Genomic DNA, 8,212 nt, shown 5'->3' with positions numbered 1-8,212 from the left:
GCACCACATGCCAGCCAGCCCCGCCCCCTGGTGGGCTGAGCTGGCACCACATGCCAGCCAGCCCTGCTCCCTGGTGGGCTGAGCTGCGCACACACACACACACACACACACACAAATAAATAAACCACCAATCTTTTTAAAAAAAAAAGTAGCTTCTAGTTCTGATCCTGACTTATAACTGCTGTGTGGCCCTTGGCCTCCATTTGCCCATCTGTGAGATAATGGTATTCTCCAGGAATCCTTTTCAGTTCCTTCTGGCTCTGCTCCCCCTCCCCCCATTGTCTACTAGTAGACTGGACTTCTGTAGTGTCTTAATTCTTGGGGTGATCTTGAGAGAGGACCTGGCATGCATAGTAACTGTCAGCGGCAGTATCTGCATGTGTGTGCCTATCTAGCTATTTTCTCCAGCTACCCCTGCCCCCCCCCATTGGGGCCTTGATGCAGAGTGCATAATACATGTGCTGTTTTTTCCTGAGCTGATTTCCTTAGTTGTAAAGTGGGGCTAAAAGACCCTACTGTTAAGCCAAGCATAGTGGTGCATGCCTATAATTCCAGCACTTGGGAGGCTAAGGCAGGGGGATTGAAAAATCAAGACCAGCCTGGGCTACATAGTAAGTTTGAGGCTAGCCTAGAGTATTTAATAAGACCCTGTTCCAAAAAGAAAAAAAAGACCCATAATAGTTTAATGACTTTACTTTGCTAAATCTCCTTATTGCCTAACACAGTAGAACAGTGATAAACCTTTGGGGCCTTCAATGATACAAGCAGCCCCCTGCAGCATTTGCCACCAGTGTAGTAGAACGATAGTATCCTTGAACCCTGGATGCTGTGGTGCCGTAAAGCTACAAATGTTTAAGGGGTGGGATAAGTGGTCCCCTCCCCACCAAACAATTCAATCAAGAGTTCCCTTGGGCTGGAAAAACTCCCAACTCTCCTGCCCCTGTGGTTGTTGTTCTCCCTGGGGTGTTGTAGAGAAAGCTCTTTGGAGGCATCTTGGATAAAAGGAAGGCAGAGAAATAACAGATGGAGGTACTAGTTCTGGCAATGAGACCTCAGGCTGCTGGTAGGGCTGATGGTAGAACTGTGCATCTGAGTCGTGGGTAGTCACAGGCAGACCTTGAGGCCAGTGAGGCCCTGCATACACAGTAACCCAGTCAGAGGCAGTATCTGTGCATGTGTGTCTATCTAGCTGTTTTCTCCAGCTACCCCTACCCCCCCATTGAGGCCTTCCAGTAAGGGGCCACTCTTACAGGAAGAGCTGACCGCAGCAGGTTGAAGGCCTTTCCTTATCAGCTCTATGGCTACACGTTTCCCCTGACTCGGCTGCCCTCAGCTTTGCTCTGCAAAACCTCAGAAGTCTCATGCCCTCTCCAGAAATACGTGGCCCCTGGTCTCTAGGCCTCATCTAGAGGTTTCCTTGGTGCAGAGTACATAATACATGTGCTTGGGAAGGGGACTTTGCCCCCAGGCCTCCTGCGTCCCCATCTTTCCAGCTTAGCCTATACAGAGACAGATGGCAGTTACCTTAGGCTCTGGTACAGATGCTGATTGTCCTGCTGTGTGTTAAGTAGTGGAAGGGGCACCTGACTGAGCAATAGGGGTGGATGGATTGCAAAAATAGGGGGCACTCAGTTGTTTCCCCAACACCTACTATGTACCAAGCATTCAGCTGCAAAGTTGAGATCATTATCCTGTGAGTCAGAGGAGAGGATTGAGGCTCAGAAAAGCAGGGCTAGGGGTATGTTGCTCAGTGGTCGAGCACTTGTGTAGCATTTGCATGGCTGTGGGTTTGATCTCTAGCACTGCCGCCACATACACAAAAAGGGAAATGACATGCTCAAAGTCAGCAATGGCAGGGGTGGGGGTGTGTGTGTCTGTCATTCTTTGTCTTACCTTTCTCTCCCCCCTGTGTCCCCTTCTTTCCCTCTCCTTCCCTTTCCTCCCTCCCTCTCACCTCCCTCACCCCCTTTTCTCCCCTTCTCCTTTCTGTTTGTGTCTCTTGCTAAGTTTATTCTGCCAGGCTGATTTCCAACTCATGGACTTAAGCAATTCTCCTGCCTCTGCCTCCAAACTAGCAAGGTCCATAGGCATCAAACACCATACCCACTTCCACTGGGTCCCTTCTTTCTGGGCCTGACTGTCCCCTGTGTGAACCATTATTCATTGCTTGGGCCCAGTTTTGTCCCACTACCTCCTCTTGGGGATTCATTAGTGTGAGAAAGTCTTGGGTGGATAGAGGTGGGAGCCTGGGTCTTAGAGGTATCCCATGGCCTGCCCTGTTCTTGCTATGCTCAGATAACCTCCTCCTGGAAACAGGACTCTACTTCTTTCTCCCTCCCTCCCTCCCTCTTTCCCTCCATGTGGCTTTTTTTTAAATTTTTTTTTAGTACCTTTATTTTTTTTTTTAATTTTTTATTTATTTGAGAGAGAGAGAGAGAGAGAGAGAGAGAGAGAGAGAGGTGTGTGTGTGGCCAGCTCAGCCCACCAGGGGGCGGGGCTGGCTGGCATGTGGTGCTGGGGATCGAACCGCGGTCCCTGATGCTTTGCCAAGCTTGTTCCAAATAGGTGCTTTAGACCACTGAGCCATCTCTCCAGCCCCTCCATGTGGCTTTGACTCAGCAGAAACCTCAGGTCCTGGCCATGACTCGTGCCGGCTCTGGTTCTGCTGCTGGCCCTCTGGGTGAAGAGGATAACACATGAATGTGTCTGCGCGGGCCACAGAGGCACAGTTGGTGGTGTGCATGTAATGCCAGTAGTAGGGCCAGGCACATTAGCTAGCTACACTCTTCTAGGCCTTTTGGTCTTGGAACATGGGTGGCCATCAGCACTGGGAAAGATCAAGTTTTGTTTTTTTGTAGTACTGGGATTGAATCTAGGGCTTTTGCACTGAGCCATGTTCCCACCCACCTCCCCTTTTAGACAGGGTCTTGCTATGTAGTTCAGGCTACTGTTGTAGCCCATCCTGACCTAGAATTTACAGTGTCGATCCTCCTGCCTCAGCTTCCCAAGTGCTGGGATTATAGGTGTGTGCCACCATGCCTGAATTGACTATTTTATAAATGGGGAAGCTGATCCTCCAGAGAGCTCAGACCCTATCTGTGCATGTAGGTCACATAGCCAGTTGTCAGAACATCAGTCTAGAAGGTTGAACCAGGCCAAAGAAGATGATTCCCATGGGCTGTTTTCTGTACACAGGCTTCTTTTGACCTTTCTTGCCCTGCATTCTTCTGTTTTTCATCTGTGCCACAGGACTCTTTGCATAGAGGAGCAGTCTTAGACCAGGCTCTGTAGTGCTGATGGGGTAGTTGGGGCTCCAGATAGGTCATACCATGGCTAATTGACAGGTGGTTGGGGACTCTTTTCCTGGTTTCTTTTTCTTTGGGGCCAGCGTTCCCACTGGCACAGGAGGTCAGTGGAGTACAGATCAAGTTGCTTCTCCTGATGTTACATTTACCCTCATTTTGGTGGTTTTTAGGTTCCCTGAAGACTATGTTTCCTTTTCTGTCCTTAGAATTTACTGTGGCTCTTCTTTCAGGCAGGCTGGTGGTAACCAGGGGAGCAGGCGGTTCCTGGGCTCCTAAAGCAAACCGGAGGTCCCTTTCTCTTTAGCAGGAGAATCCAGAATCTCATGTTGAGCTTTGGCACATATATCTGACAAATATTAGTTATATTTTAGGTAACCTGGGGAGAGGTTACCTTCCCCCAGGCGCTGGAGAGAGGCTGAAGACATCAGTTAGAGCATTAGTCATACCCTGTCCCACCTACCTGGGCAAAGGCTAGGAAGGAAGTGGAGAGGTTCTGGAGGTTATACAGCCTCACATCTCGTCCAGCCTTCAGTCTTTCCTGGTTGGTGGCAAGGACAGTCTACTCACACATGTAATGGTTCTCTGTTGGGAGGTTCTTGTTTGGGTGTTTTGTATCAGCGTGATTTTGTACACCCGATGGCTGTTTGTAGGTACAGATGTACATTTCTCTGCAGGTACTTCTCTCTGCTCAGGGAGGAAAGAAATGTGCTGTGTGAAGGTGGGTGGGGGTTGAGGTAAGGTTTGTACTGACCTCTGTGGCCCTAGGGAGGAGGGTACAGCTCCTGACTGATACCTGTAATCTCTGCCTAGTCCTAGGCTTTCCTGGATTCCAGATGATTCCTGCTTGTGCTAGCCAGAACACTGAGGTAGACAGAATTAGGGTCTAGCCCTAGGAAGTAAGGTGACTAAGGTGATAGCTGGCCTGAATGAGTGCTGTTAATGTCACCTTGGGGGCCCAAAGTTAAACCATTGAGAGCCTGGTTTCCCCTTCAACTCCCTACCCGCACCCCAAATGTGTGACCTTGGGCCCGCTGTTCCATGTTTATGTGTTAGTGTCTCTCCTGGGTAAAGTAGGATGGGGTGTGTGTGAGTGAGTGACAGGATCTAATGAGTTGGAATGTGAAAAGCCTTTGACAGCTGGGCATGGTGGGGCATCCCTGTAATCCTGGCACTCAGAGGCTGAGGCAGGATCAGGTCATATATCAGCTTTGAGTTTGAGGCCAGCCTGGGCTACATAGTGAGTTGAAAGCTAGCAAGACGGTGCTTGGGGAAAAAAAGTGTTTGATGGAACCAGTTACTGGACTGTGCTGAGGAGTTCTGACCCTGTTTGGGATGGGAACTTTTTTTTTTTTTTTTTTTTTTTGCGGTACCAGGGATTGAACTCAGGATTCTGCACTTGCCAGGCAGGCACTTATTCCACTGAGCTATGTCCCCAGCCCAGGATGGGAACATCTTTCAGCTGGACTCTGGGAGGGGGCCAGCAGGTGCAGATGGCCAAATACAGTGTCAGCAAGAGGAGGAGTTTCAGTTTCTGTCAAAACAAGTTCTCTGAATTCCCCTACTTCTGCAGGTCCATTATTTTTTCCCCACCTTAGGCTCCCCACGGGGCAGTCTAGCCCAGCCCCCAGCCCCACAGGCCAGCCTTCTGGGAGGAGGAAGGCTTCCTGGGAAACAGAGGTGGGGCTAAGAAAATTGGAGAAGCCAGTTGCCCTGTGCTGGATGCTTTCTCTGCTTCCAACATTGAATGAATCCTTGTTCTCTTCCTGGTTGAGGAGGTACTTCTGCTGTTTCCTTGGTCCAGAGATGCCAGTTTTCTTTTATATTCCAAAATGAGGGTCCAGTTTATAATAGGGGCTCCCCCCAAAGTAGTGATGCGTGAAGAAGTGTCACAATTGGCCCCCTACTTAAGAGACCTTAGGCACCCAGGCCTGTATCCCAGCAACGGGAGCCTGAGGCAGGAGGATTGTTGACAGTTCAACGCTAGCCTGGGCTACAAAGTCCAACATCAGCTTGAACTACATAGTAAGACCCTGTCTCAGACAAAAAAAGACAAAATGGGGGCAGGGGAACCCTATTGGAAAGACTATTACTACTGTGGTACAAATTTAGTTGCCAGAGATTTGAAGAAGGAGCACGAAGTAGACTTACAGACATTGGGATTCAGTGAGAGAAGAGAGCCAGTCTTGCTCGCAAGAGGAGGGACAGCCTCTACTGTGCATTGGGGGCTTTCCTCTGGCAGAGGAAGTGCAACAGAAATGAGGAAACACAGGCATGCTGGCTGACTTGTAGGTAACTAGCAGTGTGAAGGAGTCAGTTTTCAGGACAAATGGAACTCTCACTTGTCTTGACATCAAACACCCCATTAAGTGGAAGAAGAGTTACTGTCCCCACTTAAGGGGTAAGGACATTTCAGCCCAGGGAGGCCTTGTCTAGTGTCACACAGCCAGCAAATGGCAGGTCCTTGCTGCCAAGTAATGGAGTCATTGGCATGGAAAAATGGAAGAGTTTCATGGGGTTCTGCCCCAGCTCCCTGCCCTTCTTTTAAAAAAAAATTCCTGCATCTGGCTCTGACCTGCCAGTGTTCACTCACCTTTCCATAGGAGGTAGGTGTTCTCCAACACCTGAACCTGGCTGCAGACCCCGTTTAACTCCTTCACTTCCATCTCAGTTCCTGTTTACTGCAGCTGCAGACAGCACTGCCTGCTGGTACCCCAAGCTTGGCCTACAGAAATAGCTCCTTGAGCAGCCTAGGCAGCCACAGAGGGCTCTGCGGTCCTGGCTTCTAAGAAAGGCAGCAGCAGGGGGCCCCCAGTCTGTTCAGGACATGTGACTTGCTGGAAGTACCTAGGGGTGGCGTGGTGGGGAGTATGGCCACAGAAGCCACATCCTTGTTTACATCCGTGAAGGGGCTACCCCTTCCCCCGCCTTCACAGCCCACTCCCCCTACCCTCAAGCTCTTGTCACCTCCAGGGGACTTGAAACAAGCAGCCTATTTTCTATCTCAGTAGCCTTTGTCTCTTATCACCCCAAATCCTCTTGGGAAGGAAGGGGCGGATAGTAAAGGCCTTCTTTTGGCTGGTCTTCATAGAGCTACACTCCTGGGCCTGGAAGAGCTCTGTGGTGTTCCCTTTGTGCCTGGACCCTGCCCTGGTGCCCCAGGGAGATCCCATCAGAGCAGTGACCCTTGGGGGAAACAGAGGGAAATTCCCTCTTGGTAACAAGTCAGTGGATATCAAGCTTGCTTAATCTTTAAGGCCTCTTAATTTTCCTAGAGAGAAGTGCTCCTAGGCTCCCCCAGCCTATAGGCTCTGCAAACTGTCCCTGATTTTTTTTGTTATACTGGGGCCTGAGCTGGGAGTGGGCCTAGGTGAAGTGCCCTCTCCTGTGGGTCAGAAAACTTGTTTCTTATTGAACTTAGGCCCTTGCACTTGTCAGGCCAGCACTTATTCTATTGCCATCTCCCCAGCCCCAGAAAACTTTTGAAAAATACAGTAAAAGAGGTGCCCTTGGGTGGGTGCTGATGCATGCCTGTAAAACCCAGTATACTCAGAGGCTGAGATAAGAGGGTTGTGATTTTGAGCCTAGCCTGGGCAATTTAGTGAGATTCTTTCTCAAATAAGAAAGGAATTGGGGGGGTGGCTCAGTAGAAGAGCTTGAGTTCAATCCCCAGTTCTGCCAAAAAAAAGGAATGGGGAAGGATATAGGTCAGTGTGGAGGCCCTGAGTTCGATCCTTAGTATTGCCAAAAAGAAGCAAATGTGGAGAACTGGGGTGTATGTCAGTAGTGCAGTGCTTACCTAGCCATATGCGAGGCCCTGGGTTTGATCCTTGGTGTCACACGCACGCATGCGCGCACGCACAGCTAGCTTGAGAAGTAGGTGCCGAAAGTAAATGGGAAGGGTGTCCTAAGCTGGGTGGGGTGGCACATGCCTGGAATCCCAGCACTCAAGAGGCTAAGGCAGAATTGCCACAAATTTGAGGGGAGTCTTGGCTACATAGTGAGTTCAAGGCTAGCTTAAACTACATAGTGAAACCCTTTTTCAAAAGAGAAAAAAAAAGTCCTAAGGAGAGAGAACAGCATGTACGATGGTCCTCAAGCTGGCAGAGGGAGTCTGGTTCCTTCTACTTTGACCAAATCCCATGGCACCTAGGTCATAAACTGCCCTTCCTGGATTAAGGTGAATTGCACATGTGTTCTGTCTCTTACCAGACTGTGTGCTTCTTGAAGGTGCATACAGGATTTTACCCTCACTTTCAAATCCCATTCCAGAGAAGGGGTCCCTGATTACCTAATGACTTCACTGTTGAAAGCCCACTGCTAGTCACATTATGTCCATTATCTCTTTTGAGCACCACAAGATGTCTCCTAGCTCGTTATCCTTGCAGTTGAGACATACAAGGCTCAGAACTCTTGAGTCACTTGCCCTTGGCTACCAAACACAGTAGTGTCTGGAGGGACTGAATTTAGAGCTCCTCTTCTCCCCTCCCTTCCTCTCTGCCCCTTCTCTTTTCTTGCTTTCCTGACCCATACCTCCTATTTTTTTTTTTGTAGGACAGTTTCAATAATTAACACATTGCATACATTCTTCCTAGTGGTTAATTGCTGTACAAGATGTGGACTTGATATCCTATTTACAAACACCATTAGAACAAATCCCTCTATTCATTACGAGAATGTAACTATATATCTATCCTAACCACTGAATACACAGATACAAAATGGATATTCATCTGTATCCCCTTTTTTTGTTAAGTTCCATCATTTAAATATTATAGGTGTGTAAACTCAGCAAAATATTCTAAAAGAGTTCAGTAGTCCATAATAGTATTGGGGCTTCTGCTTGACTGGCAATGTCAGAAATTGTTGACCTGAGTCCCCTACAGCTCAACATAACAGCATGGCTTTAC

The 8,212-nt window shown here is 49.0% G+C and overlaps 1 protein-coding gene across 3 annotated transcripts in view; it reads left to right on the top strand.

Annotated features, from left to right (window-relative positions):
• The window catches only part of Otud5 (OTU deubiquitinase 5), a 34,855-nt gene that overhangs the window by 14,615 nt on the left and 12,028 nt on the right, over nt 1-8,212 (top strand). The gene's annotated exons all lie outside the window — the stretch shown is intronic.

Source organism: Octodon degus, unplaced genomic scaffold (assembly GCF_000260255.1).
Source record: "Octodon degus isolate 3935 unplaced genomic scaffold, OctDeg1.0 scaffold00055, whole genome shotgun sequence".
Classification (NCBI taxonomy): Eukaryota; Metazoa; Chordata; class Mammalia; order Rodentia; family Octodontidae; genus Octodon; species Octodon degus.
Note: the sequence above shows the minus strand (reverse complement) of the source record. Positions and strands in the feature narration are given on the sequence as shown.